Source organism: Carlito syrichta, unplaced genomic scaffold (genome assembly GCF_000164805.1).
Source record: "Carlito syrichta isolate Samal-C Ts95f unplaced genomic scaffold, Tarsius_syrichta-2.0.1 Scaffold305187, whole genome shotgun sequence".
Lineage (NCBI taxonomy): Eukaryota > Metazoa > Chordata > Mammalia > Primates > Tarsiidae > Carlito > Carlito syrichta.
In genome coordinates, this window is record NW_007249283.1 from 204,474 (window position 1) to 211,408 (window position 6,935).

Consider the following 6,935-nt stretch of genomic DNA (forward strand, 5'->3'; position numbering starts at 1 on the left):
GTAGAGATGAGGTCTCGCCTGCCTAGGCGGGTCTCGAACCCACGGGCTCAGGCAATCCACTCACCTCAGCCTCCCAAAGGCGCAGGATTACAGGCTGAGCCGCTGAGCCTGGCTCTGGGAAGGTTTTTAATTCTCCATCGCTGATGAAGCTGAGCTTGGCTGGGTAGGAAATTCTTGTTGGGAATTTTTTATCTTAAACATCTTTGATCATTGGACTCCAGTCCCTTTAGCTTGTAGTGTTTCTGCCAGTAGGTCTGCTGCTATTCTGATTGGTTTTTCCCAGTAAGTAGTCTGACCTTTCTCTCTTGCTGCCTTTTGATTTTTTTCCTTTATGCCTACTTTCTGTAGGTGAATTACTATGTGTCTAGGGTTTGTTCTCATTTGATGTCTTGAGAGGGTTATCTGTATCTCTTGTGTTTTGATGGTCACATCTCTGGTGAGATGGGGAAAGTTTTCTTGGATAACCTCTTGGAATACTTGCATCAAAGTGCTCTCCATCTCCCTTTCTTCTTCTGGGATACCAATCAGGCATAGATTCAGCCTCTTGATATAATCGCACATCTCTTGGAGGCTTTGTTCTTTCTTTCTGTGTTTTCTTTCTATGTTTTTTACAGATTAGGTTAATTTCATGTTTTGGTCTTTAAGTTCTGAAATTCTTTCTTCTGCTTGATTAATTCTGCTTTCCATGCTTGTCATCTTGTTGTTTATTTTCTGGATGAAATTTTTTATGACTAAAATCTCTGTTACAAGTTCCTTCAGTGTTGTCTCTTGTCTTTTTTGAGTCTTATTCACTCTTTCCTTCCATCCCCTAATCCCTGTTGTATTCTGGGTTTGGTGAGTGCCATTGTTTGCGATCTGTGGTCTGGTTTTTCAGGCATTTTCTCTTTTAACACTGGGAACTACCTGTGTCCTTCTGTTGATTTCTCCTCATTTGTGACAGATCTCTTTCTTTTCTCTTTAGTTCCATTATTCAGTGGCAGTGGGAGAGGCTTTCACTTCTGATGTTTGCTTAGCCCACTATTCTTCCTTGATCAGGGCTCTGAATTTGTTCTATTTTGAAACAGGGCTGTGGGTAGGAAGCTTTGCTGTCTCTTGTAGTTTTGAGAGTCGAATGAGGTGGAGAATGGGGATCTAGGATTCAGAAAATACTTGCAAATTGCCATGTTCACTGATTGTGGTATGGGTTCCCTGAAACCCACTCCCCACTACCACTCTATATGACAATGCAATGGGTATGTTTGTGTATCCCTGAGTCCAACATATAGTAGCAGCAATGAGAAGAACAGAAAAACCTAGACTGAAAAAAAGGACAAAAATTAAAATTTAAATTAAAAAAGCACAGAACAAGAGCAGAAATCAAAGCAAAAGACAATTGAACACACACACACTGACACACACACACAAACACACACACACCCCAAAACAAATGAGGATAACAAAGCAAAACAAAACAAAAAAACAGAAAACAACCAGGAAAACCAAACACACACACTCACACACATGCCCAACCAAAAATAGAAGTAGGTGAAAAAGAAAAAAATAAGAAAAGAGAAGGGGAAAAAAAGGAATTTAAATGAACCCTCATACATGTATTCACACACACAATGAACTAAGAAAAGAGAAGAACAAAAAAAAAAAATCAAACAAAGTGAAACTGAAAGATAAACACTCAATCCTTCACGTACACACATAAACAGAAAAAAAATGCCAGAAGAAAGAGGGGAAAAAAAGAGGGTGGAGGCTGCAGATTGAACCCTCACATACATATTCATGTACAAGGGAAAAATATTTAAAAATTAACAAACAAAAACAAAATAAAACCCTGCCCTCTTGTGGCAGATTCTGTACTTATTCCTCCCAGCTGCCCCTCTGCTGTCTCCTGCAGAATTTTGGCCTCATTCACAGTCTTCTGTGTGTGACCCAGGAAACGAAGAGGGGGTAGAGGAGGTGGATGGTGTCTTAGATCTTCCCTTTCCACTCTAGTATGGTCAGAGGATCCCCTCTGGTGAAGAGGTGAGGGATTGTCTCTTCCCCAGTACTGGCAGTGGGCACCCCAGCCAGGCTTATCCTGGAGTGGAGTCCTCCTATTGAGGCTGATGTCCAGGTTTTGCCTGGGTTCATCCTTCTCAGTCAACCCCGGCTGTGCTGGTCTGATTTTCAGAGGATTGCTGGGGAGGAGAGGGGTGAGTCAGCCCTGGACTCACCACTGATCTCTTTGGAGGTCTTCCTCATCTTTTTCTGGCCAAACCCTTTGTATCTTGGCTTATTCAGGGTGGGGTGTGGGGATCCTGAGACTCAGCACTCATCCTGTCTGTCCCTCCAGAGTTTGTGCTTTTGGGATTTTCCTTCTGGATCACAATTAACCCCTAAAGAGTTAATCCGCAGGTCACAGAGATTGGGTCTGTCACTCTGTGGTGAGCAAGTGGAACACTTTCCTGCCCCATTTTCAAGAGAGTGGCAGGGTGCCTCTCTCATCTTCTCCAGTGGGGCTCTGCCTCTGGGGTCCTTCAGTGTATTCCCTCTGCAACCTTGATGCCAGTGTCTGGCCAGACACCGCAGAGGTGAGGCAGAACCTAGAGCTGTCAGTCTCTCCCAGCAGCTTACTCCTGGGAAGGGCTTTGCTGATTTTTAAAAAATGGCACTCAGCTTCTGTGCCCCAGGAAGCACTAGTTACCAAGCAGAGCAGCTGAGGGACCAGCCACTTAACTAGGAGAGCCCTGGCCATTTGTTCCTGAGTCCCTACTCAGTCAGCTACACACACGCCCACTTACAGACATGCATGCAAAGTTTCCATGCTCACTCACACTGGGACTCGCTTAGTCTGACTGGCTCCACTGCCATCTTCCCAAGCATCTCTGTATTTAACTTTTTAAAAATTAATTTTTTTAAGCATATTCACGGAGTTGTGCAATTATTGCCACAATCAATTTTGGAACATATTCATCACCCCAAAAAGGAAGTCTGTATCCATTACCAGTCTTTTTCCATTTAACCACAGATCTTGCAGCCCTAGGCAACTACTAATCTATTTTATGTGTGTATAGTTTTGCCTATGCTAGACATTTCAAATGAATAGAATCATACAATATGTAATCTTTTGTGATTGGCTTCTTTTGCTTGGCATAAAGTTTTCAAGATGTGTCCATGTTATAACCTGTATCAGTAACTCATTTCTATGAGTTGACAAACAATATTTCATTGTATGGATATAATATACTTTATATTTGATGGTCATTTGAATTGTTGGCACTTATTGACTATTATGAATAATACTACTATGAACATAAGTGTACTAGTTTTTATGTGGGTATATCTTAATTTTTCTTGAGTATATAACTAAAAATAGAACTGTAAGACAATATGGGAACTCTATGTTTAGGGACTGCCAGAAGGTTTCTAAAGCACTTCCTCTGTTTTACATTTCCGTTAGTAGTGTACAAAGATTCCAATTTTTCCATATCCTCATGAATGCTATCATAACCATACTAGTAGTAGTGTGCTGCAATCTAATGATGTTGATATGCTTTTTCTGATGGCTAAAGATGCTGAAAATATTTTCATGAGCTTATTGGACTTTTTTTTTTTTTTTGAGTTGGAGTCTCACTCCGTCGCCCAGACTGGAGTGCAGTGGCTGCTCCCGGCCACCGCAGCCTCGACCTGCTGGGCTCCGGCGATCCTTCCACCTCAGCCTTCCGAGTAGTTGGAATTACAGGCATGCGCTACCACGCCCGGCTGATTTTTTGATTTATTGTAGAGATGAGGTCTCGCCAAGTTGCCCAGGCGGGTCTCAAACCCGCGGGCTCAGGCAATCCACTCACCTCAGCCTCCCAAAGCACTGGGATTACAGGCTGAGCCACCGAGCCCGGCGCGGGCATTTTTAAATAATCTGATTTCTTTCAATAATGCTTTGTTGTTTTAAGAGTATATATTTTATAGTTATTTGGTTAGATTTATTGCTAATTTTGGTTTTATGCTATAAATATAATTGTTTTCTTAATTTTATTTTCAGGTTATTTATTGTTAGCGTATAGAAATATAAATAATTATTGTGTATTGATCTTGTATTGTGCAACTTTTCTCAACTTGTTTATGCTGTAATAGTGTTTTAGTGGATTCCTTAAGACTTTCTATATACAAAATCAAATCATGTGGAAATAGAGATAAATAAATTTTTTATTTCTTCTCAATAGGGCTTCATTTTATTTATTTTCTTGTCTAATTTCCATGACTAGAACCTCTAGTATTATGTTGAATACAAGTATCAAGAGTGAATATCCTTCTGTTCTTCCTGTTGTGAGAGGGAAAGCCTTCAGTCGTATACAGTTATATATGGTTTCAACTGTTTTGTTTTGAATTCACAAGTGCCTTATAAAATTGGACAAGTTCCCTTCTATTCCTAGTTGATTGGGTGTTTTATCAAGAAAGATATCTTCATACTGAGTGAATATTTCTATCATGAAAGTATGTTTTATCATGAAAGTTTAAGTATTCTGTCAAATACTTTTTCTGCATATATTGAAATGATTGGTGGAGTATATTGTTACTTGACTTTTAATATCAATCCTATCTTGCCTTCTTAGGAAAAATCCCATTTCTTCATAATGTAAAATTCTTTTTTAAAAAATTGCTTCAGTGGCTTTAGAGGATACAAACGATTTTTGGTTGCATGGATTTTTGTATAGTGGTAAAGAAGTCTGAGCTTTAAATATACCTACCACTCCCACCTATGTACATTGTACCCAATAGATTTTTCCTCTCTACCTCTCCTCCAATACTCCCTCTTCTGAGTCTTCAATGTCCATTATGCCATTCTATATGCCTTTGCAGTTCTTTAGTTTAGCTCCTACTTATAAGTGAGAATACACAGCATCTGATTTTCTGTTTCTGTGTTACCTCTCTTAGGATGTTTCCCAATTCCATCCAAGTTGCCACAAAAGATATTATTTCATTCCTCTTCATGGCTGAATAGTATTTCATGGTATATATACACCACATTTTTATTATCTACTGGTTAGTTAATAGGCATTTAGGTTGATTCCATATCATTGCAATTGTAAATTGTACTGCGATGAATATTCAAGTACAAGATTCTTTTTTGCGTAATGTTCTTGGTTCCTTTGGATAGATACCAAGTAGTGAGATCACTGGATCAAATAGTAGACCAACTTTTAGTTTTTTGATAAATCTCCATACTGATTTCCATAGCAGCTATACTAGTTTACATTTCCGTCAACAGAGTATAAACATTTCCTTTTCACTGCATCTGTGCCAATAGCTATAGTTTTTTGATTTAAAAAAAACCGACCATTCTAACTGGTGTAAAATGGTTTCTCATTGTGGTTTTAATTTGTATTTTCCTGATGATTAGTAATGCTGAGCATTTTTAAATATGTTTGTTTGCCATTTTTGTATCTTCTTTTGAGAAATGTCTGCTCATGTCATTAGCCCACTTTTTAATGGGGTTATTTGCTTTCTTGCTATTTTGTTAGAATTATTTGTAGATTATGGATATTAATTCATTGTCAGATGTTTGGTTTATGAATTTCTTCTCCCATTCTGTAGGTTGCATATTTACTCTGTTGATTGTTTCTTTTGATATGCAGAAGCTTTTTAATGTAATTAAGTCTTACTTATTTTCGTTTTGGTTGTATTTGCTTTTGGGGTCCTAGCCATAAAACTTTTTTGCCTAGACCAATGTCCTGAAGAGTTTTTTCTAGGTTTTCTTCTAAGATTTTTATGGTTGCAGATATGATGTTTAAGTCTTTAATCCATCATGAGTTAATTTTTGTATATGGGAAAAGACAAGGATAAAGTTTCATTTTTATACATGTAGCTATCCAATTTTCTCAGCACCATTTGTTGAATAGGGTGTCCTATCCCCATGGTATGTTTTTGTCTGCTTTGTTGAAGATCAGTAGAGTGCAGATATTTTTGGATTCTCTATTCTGTACCATTGGTACATGTGTTTACTTTTCTACCAGTACCATGCTGTTTTGGCTACTATAGCCTTGTAGTATAATGTGAAGTCAGGTAATGTGATGCCTCCAGCTTTGCTCTTTTTGCTATTTTGGTTCTTTTTTGGTTCCATATGAATTTTAGGGTTTTTTTTTTTTTCCTAATTCAGTGAAAAATGACATTGGTAGTTTGATAGGGATTGCATTGAATCTGTAGATTACTTTGGGTAGTATTGTCATTTTAACAATGTTGATTCTTCTAATACATAGGATTTTTAAAAAGTTTTTTGTGTCCTCTACAATTTCTTCCATCAGTGTTTTGTAGTTCTCCTTGTAGAGATCTGTCACCCTCTTGGCTAAATATACCTAAGTATTTTAGTTATTGGCAGTTCTTGTAAATGGAGTTGAGTTCTTATTTTATTTTAGTTTAAAGGTGTGGGGTACAATTCAGGGTTAGGCACTTAAGTGGCCATTGTACAGGTGAAGTTTGGGCCTCCCATTGGTCCCCACTTAGCCTGTTTTGGGATCAGGTACCCTTATTAAAGTTGTGTCCTCCCTCCCTCCCTTGGCACTGACCTGCTATTGCCAATCCCTATCATGTATTAATATGATAAATGTTCAGGGTCCACTTATGAGTGAGAATATGTAGTACTCAGTTCTTTGTTTTTGTGATAGATCACTGAATACAATAGACTCTGTATCCATCCAAGTTGCTACAAAGTCCATAATTTTGTCCTTCTTAATGGCTATGTAATATCCCATTGTGTATGGTGCCAAAAAACAAAAACTAAAACAAAAAACCATAATATTTATTTCACCTGATCCAGTCTACAGTTAAAACTTTCCACTGAGTTTTATACTTCCCTAAGTGAATTGTTCATTTTCAAAAGTACAGTTTAGATGTTTTTAAGTCTCTATTTCTTTTTTTTTTTTAGTTGGAGTCTCACTCGGTCGCCCAGACTGGAGTGCAGTGGCTGCTCC